Below are 11,717 nucleotides of genomic sequence, written 5' to 3'. Positions count from 1 at the left end.
AAGTGTTTCTTACAAGAAAGTAACACAAAATAAGTGAAAATACGAAGTGCGAAATCTGACTTTTGGCCAGTAAAATGGGCTGTTTGACCTATAGTGCGTTGCCCACAATTCACTAATTCCGGCTCCAATGTTACAACTCTGCAGATGATCTAACCACTTATTCCGCTTATGTTCATCGACCAATCTGTTAGTGTCTGCTTCCTAACTTTGGGGTCACTAGGATTGGGTCGACGAAGCTCATTATACTCATTTGCTAGTCCCTCCGTCTCTACTGTTATATTCAGTCTCACTTTGGGTATACGATAATCAGTTATATAGCGAGTGTCTGTTACAGTGATTATTTCGCGTGAAATCCTTTCTATTACCAAAATATAGGGTGGGTTGGAAAATTCTCTGAAGCGGTGATTGCTGAACTCTCTGAAACTAGATACATTAGTTTTGCCATGATTGATGAGTGTGGTGTTCAGAGGTGATGTAGTTGTTATAAGGAGTTGACCTTACCCAAGAGAAAGTAACGTCATTTGTCAGATCAGATGACCCGATGGTTATGGCTCACGGAACTATGGTAATCTCTACTAATTCTGGAAGAGGCGTACTCGTTGACCGCGCCAAACGTAGAGCTCTCAATTTGCTCAACCAGCACTATACCTCTCTGATCATTACCTAAGACAGAATGCCGCAACGTATTATTCACAAAGCGGGCTAATGTTGCGTCTATAACCTAGTGTATAGCTATTTATCGACGGGATATGCACATTAAGCAACTCTACTTCGGCAATTCCACATCTGAATACTACCCCCATACATTCCATGAACGGGTTATTAGCTCCAGGCTCAAGCTAGGGAGCTCTGTATTGAACAGGCTTGTGTAACAAGATAACTTGATGGTTCTACATAGCCCTTTCAAAAATTTTGGATAGCCTTCATATAATGGCAGCTCTCGCCTTCAGATTTTTTCCACATTTTGTCTATATTTTCAATTAATTTTCTCAATTTGTGAACTGTCCAATTTCATCCATTTTCCTACTAATAATTATTGACATATCTTTACGTTTTGGTAAGCACCTATTTAACGTTACGTAACGACTTCAAGTATTTTCAAAAATGCATTTCAACTTTTTATGCGTTACTTAATCTTCTGAAAAAAAAGTTCACAGTTTCCAAGCTTCATCTTCAAATGCCAAATGTCAACTACTAATGGCTTTCTTTTTGCCTGTAATTTACTGTTTGACACTTCTGTTTGCAAATGACATATTTCCACTGCTGTCACTGCAGTTGATTTCTATGGAAAACATTTACCAAATTTACATCTTTTCTCTAACAGACACACTCTCTGCAACCACTCTTTTGGTTTTTGCCTCTATAAATTTGTGTTACAATTGCACAATGTGTCGACTTTCATTGGTAACAAAAAAGAAGTCGTTTCTTTCTTACTTGGGTACTTCACACAAATTACACTTCACATTAGAGGTAACTACGTCACACGCATACAAATCACAAAATGATTGATTAGAAAAAAGTAGGAGATATACCAAATACGAAGACGAAGAAGATAACTCCAATCTGCATACGAATTGCAAAGCACAAAAGATGTGAGAAGTAAATGGTACAAAATTATTAGGTGAAAGGACAAAAAGCGGTACTTTGTAAACCTTAAGTATTAGCCCACATTGATGCATAAAAAAGACATTTTCTTTGCATTTGAGTTCACAAAATATACGCTCATAGAGCTAAAAAAATAAAACAAAAGCACAACATGGAAGCAAATGTTTTCTTGTTCTATTCATTTCTCTTTTTTCTAATGTTGGAAAAAAACAAATGACCCAGAACATCATTAAAAATCTACACAAAATATACGATTATACGATATCAAAGGAGGAGAAATCATTATGACCTGCTACCATTCGAATGAAGCAATTCAAACATAGTGACCTATACATGGAGAGATAAGTAAAACAAGTAAAAAAGCGTTAAGTTCGGCCGGGCCGAACTTTTCATACCCTCCACCATAAAATATTCTGAACTAACATGGAATAATTAGTTTTCATTCTTGTCCCCAACTTTAAGTGGGTACGTTAAAATGTCAGATAATGTACATAAAATGCTTCATTCGGGAGGCCCTTTTTTATGGTGCCTATATCTAACTATGTATGTTGACAATTTTTGGTGGGCTAGAAATTGGGAGGGACCGTTATATAGTGGTTATAATAAAAAAACGTAGACCTATGTTGACAGTTTTTGATGGGAGCCTTTAATGTCAAATAACTCCTAATTCGGTTAAAAATTGCAGCTAGAATCCTCAAAATACCGAAAATCGGTACATAACGGGGGAACTTCATATGTCATTAACAGCTAGTTCGGAGGTATGTGGGCTATACGAATTTTTTGGCTTTTAAATTTCAAATCACAGAAAGTTCGTCCAAAAAATAAAGCTAAGGTACGGAAAATCGGGAGGTTTGTTTTGGGGCTATACCAAAACATGGACCTACGTTGGTTAAACATTTTAAATAAAATCCCAAAAGTATGAAAATCGGGAAGTATTGAGGCTATGTTGAAAATTGTTGATGCAGATGTGTGGTGGCCACTACAACCTTCAAATGTCAAATTACAGTTAGTTCGGTTAAAAATTGTAGCTAAAATTGCAAAATTACTGAAAATTGGGAGGTACAGTTATATGGGAGCTATATCCGAACATGGACCTATGTTGACAATTTTTGATGGAGAGGTGTTGTGATCACTAAGAACTTCAAATGTCAAATTACTGCTAGTTCGGTTTAATATTGTAGCTAAAATCATCAAATTACTGAAAATCGGGAGGTAACGTTATTTGGGGGCATTATCAATACATCGACCTTTCATGACAATTTTTGGTGGAGAGGTGTGGTGACCACTAGGAATTTCAAATGACAAATGTTCAAATTACAGATAATTCGGTTAAAATTGTAGGTAAAATTCTCAAAATACCGACAATCGGGAGGTACCGTTATATGGGGCTATACAAAAACATGGACCTATGTTCATAATTTTTTCGAATATAAGTTTTTTGGCCACTAAGAACCAAATGGGAGTTGTACCGTTATATGGGGGCTATACCAAAACGTGGACCTATGCCCACAACTTTTGTTATATAAGTTTATTGACACTTAAGAACCCTAAATTTAAATTATAGCTACATCGGTTTGAAAATGTAGCTAAAAACGTCAAAATACCGTAAATCGGGGGTACCGTTATATGGGGACTATACCAAAACGTGGACCTATGTCCACAAGTTTTCTTATATAAGTTTATTGGCACTTAAAAACCCTAAATGTCAAATCATAGCTAAATCGGTCTGAAAATGTAGCTAAAAACGTCAAAATACCGTAAATCGGGGGGTACAGTTATATGGAGGCTATAACAAAACGTGAACCTATGTCCACAACTTTTGTTATATAAGTTTATTGGCACTTAAGAACCCTAAATGACAAATTATAGCTACATCGGTCTGATAATGTAGCTAAAAACGTCAAAATACCGTATATCGGGGGTACCGTTATATGGGGGCTATACCAAAGCGTGAACCTATGTCCACAACTTTTGTTATATAAGTTTATTGACATTTAAGAACCCTAAATGTCAAATTATAGCTAAATCGGTCTGAAAATGTAGCTAAAAACGTCAAAACACTGTAAATCGGGGGGTACCGTTATATGGGGGCTATACCAAAACGTGGACCTATGTCCACAAGTTTTGGTTTATAAGTTTACTGACTCTTAAGAACCCTAAATGTCAAATTATAGCTAAATCCGTCTGAAAATGTAGCTAAAAACGTCAAAACACCGTAAATCGGGGGGTACCGTTATATGGGTGCTATACCAAAACGTGGACCTATGTCCACAAGTTTTGGTTTACAAGTTTACTGACTCTTAAGAACCCTAAATGTCAAATTATAGCTAATCGGTCTGAAAATGTAGCTAAAAACGTCAAAATACCGTAAATCGGGGGTACCGTTATATGGGGGCTATACCAAAGCGTGAACCTATGTCCACAACTTTTGTTATATAAGTTTATTGGCACTTAGAAACCCTAAATGTCAAATCATAGCTTAATCGGTCTGAAAATTTAGCTAAAAACGTCAAAATACCGTAAATCGGGGGGTACCTTTATATGGGGGCTATACCAAAACATGGACCTATGTCCACAACTTTTGTTACATAAGTTTGCTGGCACTTAAGAACCCTAAATTTTAATTTATAGCTAAATCGGTCTGACAATGTAGCTAAAAACGTCAAAATACCGTAAATCGGGGGGTACCGTTATATGGGGGCTATACCAAAACGTGGACCGATATAGCCCATCCTCGAACTTGACCTGCCTGCAAACAAAAAACGCATTTTCCCAAAATTTCAGGGTCCTATCTCCATTTTTGTGGATGCTAGAGTGATTACCACATACGGACGGACGGACATGCACAGATCGACTCAGAATTTTACCCTGATCAAGAATATATATACTTTATAGGTTCGCAAATGAGTATTTCAATGCGTTACAAACGGAAAAAACAAACTTAATATACCCTCCATACTATGGTGGAGGGTATAAAAACGATAATTTTAATCTATGTTTTGTCAGAGGCTTGAGTTATGTAATGTGAATATCGTCCTGTTGAAAAACTAAACCCAAAACTAGAGAACAATAAATAAAGGCTTATTGTTACGTTCTTAAAGGGGTTCAAGGATTTTGTTGCCTTTTGAACGTATGAACTTGCCGGCAAAAATACAGAATCTTTTGGAATATTTATATTAACGATTGTGGACTTTCCTAATACATGCCGTTCTGTTCTGTTAATATATTTGAGTTGGATTAAAGCAAAAACGTGTTGAACAGTTGCGGACGAGGTACCTAAAGGAATAAACCGGTATAATCCATTTTGGAAGTTGATATAATTTTGACAGTAATTCCTTTGGAGAGTTATTGTACCAAACAGCAATTTTTGTTGGACAACATAGGAATTTTTAGAGCTCTCGAGCCATTATGCTAAGAAACGCGAACTCGTCCACGAAAAAAGTTAGACATACCGTAATTAGAATACTTTCTTACTTATTTAGCTGGCCCATAACAAAACATTTGTTCCGTAAGCCAAACTAAGAAAAGATCTCCAATTTTCTCTGTTTGTTGCTTGGCTTTCTGGAATACCGCGCCTTTTCGTCTCTTCATCCACTTGTTTACTCCGTCTAAGCTTAGGCCTGCCAATTCTGCGCGCAGCGCCATGTGGCACGTATTTATACGCCTTTTTAGCGGGTTCATCATCGCTCATTCTTATGATATGGCCTAGCCTGCGCAATCGTTGCATTTCGATACCTTTATCTATACTGATGTCGTTGGATAGCAACGCAGATTGGTCCATAGGTCTTTCGAAGAATTTATCTCTCAAACACATCAAGCACTACTTTGTCTGTTTGCGCAAGGAGAATTTTTCTCTCAAACACACCAAACACTACCTTGTCTGCTTGCGCAAGTACACAGGCTTCGGAACCATACATCAGCACGGGTAGTATCAGTGTTTGGTAAACCGTTATTTTTGTTTGACGAGATGTGGCTTTGTTCTTATACTGCTTACTTAAGCTAAAGTAGCATCTGTTGGCCAATATAATTCTTCTTTTTATTTCACATCTGATGCTGTTTGTTGTGTTTATGGCGGTTTCAAGATAGACGAATCTTTTACTACCTCACAATTATAGGAACCAATGTCAACAGTTGCTCCGATCTCTATAAACGCATTGCGCGTCTACACCATCAATGCCAGCCCCACTTTAGCAGATTCCCTTTCGACTTTTTATACCTTCAGCACTTATGCTAACGAGGGTATATGGTAATATTCAAAAAAGTTTTACAATCGTTGAAGTTGAGGTTCACCATTTAATTAGTCGCGAACTGTTAATATATTTTATAAAATATGAATATATTTATATTAATTGAAGTGTTTTAGCCACGATCTCATAATATGGACCATAATAAATAATTTTCGTGGAAGCTGCGTTGGTGGTAATATAAAAAAATGGGAAAAAAGTGTTGAAGTAAACACGTTTTTTTGTGTTCTCTTTTGATTTCTGGCCAAACCACGCAAAACTCAAACCTGTGCTCAAAGAGAGAACTAAAGAATACCCCTTGGGCAACATGGTTCTAGTGTATGACTTTTCGATATATACACTGCATCCCCCTAAAATCGATGCTGACATTTTGAAGTTTTGATTTCAGTGTTTTTCGAATTTTTCTTAAATTAGAGGGTGCAACTGGATAATAATCGAAACTAGTGTATAGGATTGTAGAACTCGCGATTCCACGTCGTTCGGTGTATATCTCATGAGTGTGCTCCGTACCGCTTCCTAGTAATAGGAGTCCAAAGGCGAAAATTTGATGCGTAAATTTTCTGAAAAAACCTATTTTTTGGCTTTAAAATTTACAACTGTCGTACAGGTACCCCTGAACCCCGCGTGATTTTAGTTTTTTTACGTGCCGGATCTAATAAGCCCTTCCGCGTTCGAATCCATCCACTAAAACGCCGGATATAGATACCCTGAAAGTAGGAAAATCTGGAAAAATATATTTTGAATTGAACCGCGAATTGAACCGCGATTTTCTTTGATTATTTTTACAGAAATGTAATCCTTTATACGCGATTATAATGTTTGCCAAAAAGGTGTGTCACAAATTACAAAGATTCGGGAGTAACATCCCTATTTATCCCAAAATAGAATGTGGTGGCACATCCGCAGTTCTTGGCGAATCTGTCTAAAGTAATTTATATTGACGTATTTTTAATAGGCGGCCATTGAAATCGGATGCACCTTATAATCATATGCACATCGCGTAATTTTTGCCCACTTCAAGGTTTTTTGAACAGTAAGATGCAACTGATGGCACACTTTGGCCGCTGAATGAAACATGGGAAAATCCATGCATATTGATAGACATGGACTCCCTGTATAAGAAAATCACGTGCACCTCAACTGATTTAAACGGATTCGCGAATTATACGGTTTTTAACTTCTATGTTTTTTCTTTGATTGTAATTTCAATATTACTTTCTACTTCTTATTTATATTGCTTATCACAGAAAGCAAATATACTTTCACGATGACTAATTACTTTTCTTGTAGAAGTTTAAGCAAAATACTTCAGGATTTGTATAGAAATTTAGCGAAATAACAGAATAACTCCCAACATTTTTTTTTCAAATTTTTCGTATTTAACCAAAAAATATATTTTTGAAATAATTTCCAACAATAAGCTTTCGTTCCTTGTTGTTGCTGTAATATGCAAGTTATAAACGCGATCTTTATAATTTTGGTCTCACATTTTTCTACGCGTTGTCTAGATTCTGTACGTATTTTTAAATTATTTTTTAGAGATTTTTTGACCTCTGATTTAGAATAAATAAAATTTATTCCAAGATTTCTTCAAAATTTTTTGATTTTCCGCGAAAATAAAAATAAATTTAGCAAATATTTTAGCATCTACGGATAGATATCAAATGCTGCTAACGATTCATATATACATGTTCTTATTACAGCACAATAGGAATTTTTAAATATTTTTTCTTTACAAGAGAGTAAAACCGCATATAACTTTTGAGTGCAGCATCCAATTTTGTGAACGCGAACAGATTTGAAACCACGATTTTTTTCGTAACCCATGTACCAAAAATGGCGGATGTGCTCGCCAAAAAAGTTTTTATTTTTTTTTCTATGTAATTGTAAAGGAAATTTGAAATTGACCATATATACTTTATAGGGTCGCAAATGATTAGTTCGATGTGTTACAAACGGAATGACAAACTTAATATACCCTCCATACTATGGTGGAGGGTATAAAAACGATAATTTTAATCTATGTTTTGTCAGAGGCTTGAGTTATGGAATGTGAATATCGTCCTCTTGAAAAACTAAAGCCAAAACTAGAGAGCAATAAATAAAGGCATATTGGTATGTGCTTATAGGGGTTTAAGGATTTTGTTGTCTTTTGAACGTATAAACTTGCCGCAAAAATACAGAATCTTTTGGAGTATTTATATTGACGATTGTGGACGTTCCGAATACATGCCGACGTTATGTTAATTTATTTGAGTTGGATTCAAGCAAAAACGTGTTGAAGAGTTGCGGACGAGGTACCTGAAGAAATGAAGCTGTATAATCCATTTTGGAAGTTGATATAATTTTGACAGTCATTCCTTTGGAGAGTTATTGTACCAAACAGCAATTTTTGTTGGACACCGTAGGAATTTTTAGAGCTCTCGAGCCATTTTGCTAAGAAGCGCGAACTCGTCCACGAAAAAATTTACATATATCGTAATTAGAATACTTTTTTACTTACTTAGCTGGCCCATAACAAAACATTTGTTCCGTAAGCCGAACTAAGAAAAGTTCTCCAATTCTCTCTGTTTGTTGCTTGGCTTTCTGGAATACCGCGCCTATTCGTCTCTTCATCCACTTGTTTGCTCCATCTAAGCGTAGGCCTGCCAATTCTGCGTGCAGCGCACAGTGTTGCCGCTTCCATACAAAAGTGGACAAAAATAGAAGGAGTTCACCTAGGTTGATGAATTTTTGCACAAGTACTTATAAGGGCATAGGAATGAAAAATTTCAACTTTGGCCCCCATATATATCTTCCCCCGATTTTGCTATACTTCGCTCAATTTTTGATGAATACCCTTCAAATTTAACATGGGAAGTTGCTCAGGCCCCTGCTTAGTTTTACCTTAACCTAGGTTGATGAATGTTTGCACAAGTACTTATGAAAATCTGTGAAACTACTCGGGGGCATAAGAAAATATTACATATTAAATTTGAAGGCTTTTGGATCAAAATTGACCGAGTTATAGCAAAATCGGGGAAAGATATACATGGGGGCTATATCCAAATCTGAACCGATATGGACCAAAGTTGATATTTTCCATTCCAGTGCCCTCATAAGTACTTGTGCAAACATTCATCAACCTAGGTTAAGGTAAAACTAAGCAGGGGCCTGAAGAACTTCCCATGTTAAATTTGAAGGGTATTCATCAAAAATTGAGCGAAGTATAGCAAAATCGGGGGAAGATATATATGGGGGCTATATCCAAATCTGAACCGATTTTTGTGATAATCGGAGTAGCTATTCAGGGGCCTATGAAAATATTGAACAAGTTGTAGCAAAATCGGGAAAAGATATATATGGGGGCTATATAAAATCTGAACCGATATATCTAAGAAGGTTGCAGGGATGGGTAGAATGTTTTTACACATTTCGCTTAGGAAGAGATGTCCAATTAACGGAAATCGAGAGCCAAGGTGGCAATCAAAAGATATACTCTACCAAATATTAATAATTTATTTTTTTATCAAATTTAAATTTTTAATTCTTGATAACGGTACTTTGCCCGTGTGCAGTTGATGTCAACTTTTTGTACTAAAATTTTATATTTATAGCCCACCCATGAAATCCCCATCTAAAACTTTTAATATTATCAACAAACTTTTCAGAAAATTTTATTTTAAATGTCGTTTAATTTTCATATGATTATCGCCTCAGATTACCTGGGAAATATTTTTCATATTTAAAGAGCTATAACTTCATTATGGATGCACATATCTTTCAGATTCGTTATATCGGATGTGTTTACTGTAAGAAGAAAACATAAACATTTTTAAAAGTTAACATCACATTTTTTGATTTTTGTCCACGCGGCAACACTGTGCAGCGCCATGTGGCACGTATTTATATGCCTTTTTAGCGGGTTCATCATCGCTCATGATATGGCCTAGCCAACGCAATTGTTGCATCTCCATACGTTTATCTATACTGATGTCGTTGTATAGCAGATACAGCTCGTGGTTCATACGACGTCGATATTCACCGTCAACGCAGATTGGTCCATAGGTCTTTCGAAGAATTTATCTCTCAAACACACCAAGCGCAAGGAGAATTTTTCTCTCAAACACACCAAACACTATCTTGTCTGCTTGAGCAAATACCCAACCTTCGGAACCATACATCAGCACGGGTAGTATCAGTGTTTTGTAAAGCGTTATTTTTGTTTGACGAGATGTGGCTTTGTTCTTAAACTGCTTATTTAAGCCAAAGTAGCATCTGTTGGCCAATATAATTCTTCTTTTTAATTCACAACTGATACTGTTTGCTGTGTTTATGGCGTTTCCGAGGTAGACGGTGTCTTTTACTATCTCAAAATTATAGGAACCAATGCCAACATTTGGTCCAATCTCTATGAACGCATTGCGCGTCGATACCATCAACTTGGTCTACCGCCACACCCACTTTAGCAGATGCCCTTTCGACTTTTTCAAAGGTATCAGTTACTTCCCTTACCGATCCACCCATGATGTCAATGTATGTTTGTATATATTGTGCGACTTCTTTTGAACTTCGCATCTCGTATAACCGTTTCTCACACGAGAGGCGGTCTCCTTGTCTGAAACCTCTTTTGGTACTAAACTCTTCGTAGAGGTTATTTCCTATTTTAACTGAGGACCGAGTATCAGTTAATGTCGTTCTACAAAGCCGAATGAGCTTTGCAGGGATACCAAAATTCAGACATGGCTTGGAATAACTTTGAACGTAGGGGACTATCAGCGGCTGCTTTATAATCGACAAAAAGGTAGTAGGTGTCGAACTGTATCTCTTAGGTCATCTCCAGGATTTGTCGCAGGGTAAATATCTGGTCAATTGTGGATTTGCCAGGTCTAAAGCCGCATTGGTATGGCCCAAATATTTCGTTGACCATAGGATTTAGTCGTTCGCAGAGTATCCCTGACACTATCTTGTAGGCAATAGGGAGAAGACTTATGCCCTTATAGTTAGAACATACAGTCTCCTTTCCTGTGGACAGGGTAGAGGATGCTCAGGTTCCAATCGTCGGGTACTCGTTCTTCCTGCCAGATGGTCCTAACTAGCTGATGAATACAGCGTGTCGCCTCCGATTTTGAACGGCTCGGCTGGTAAGCCATCAGCTCCAGCTGCCTTATTATTCTTCAGCCGGTTTATTGCTGTCTTTACCTCATATGGGCAGGGCGGTATACATTCAATACCATTTTTTGGGATTGAATCTGTGGTATCTTCGCCTTCTTCGCTACTATCGGATACCAACCATTTTGGAAAAATGGTCTTTCCATATCCTGAGCACACTATCTGTATCAGTTATCAAATTGCCTTGCTGGTCTCTACAGGAGGATGTGCCTGTACCAAAGCCATCAGTTTGATGTTTCACTCTTTGGTAGAACTTTAGGACTTCATTCTGGCTCCTGTACATCTCGATTTTTTCACACTTCCGCCTTTCCATTTCTCTCTTTTTCCTGCGGAAAAGACGTTTCTCTTCTCTCCTTTTCTTCCGATACCTCTCTCGTGCGCTACGCTTTGCTATTGATTGTGGAGTAGCCCTATATGCTGCATTTTTCTCTTCGGTAGCAGCACGGCACTCCTGTTCACATCATGGATTCCTTGGTGGAGGTCTCTGGTATCCAAGTATGGATTTTGCGGCTGTTTGCATGGAGTTGGCAATATTTTGCCATTGTGCTGATATGTTATCGGGACGAGGAGTGCTTTCATTAAGCAATTGGGCTAGTTGAGTAGAATATGCTGTGGCTATCTGTTGTGTTACCGATGACCGGCTTCCGTGTTGTGTCTGTTCGTGCTTTATTTGCTACGTTTAGACGGGTATGTAGCTTTGCGGCAACAACGTAGTGG

Source organism: Musca autumnalis, unplaced genomic scaffold (assembly GCF_047663935.1).
Source record: "Musca autumnalis isolate F117 unplaced genomic scaffold, ASM4766393v1 scaffold_4, whole genome shotgun sequence".
Classification (NCBI taxonomy): Eukaryota; Metazoa; Arthropoda; class Insecta; order Diptera; family Muscidae; genus Musca; species Musca autumnalis.
This window is presented reverse-complemented; position numbering follows the sequence as displayed.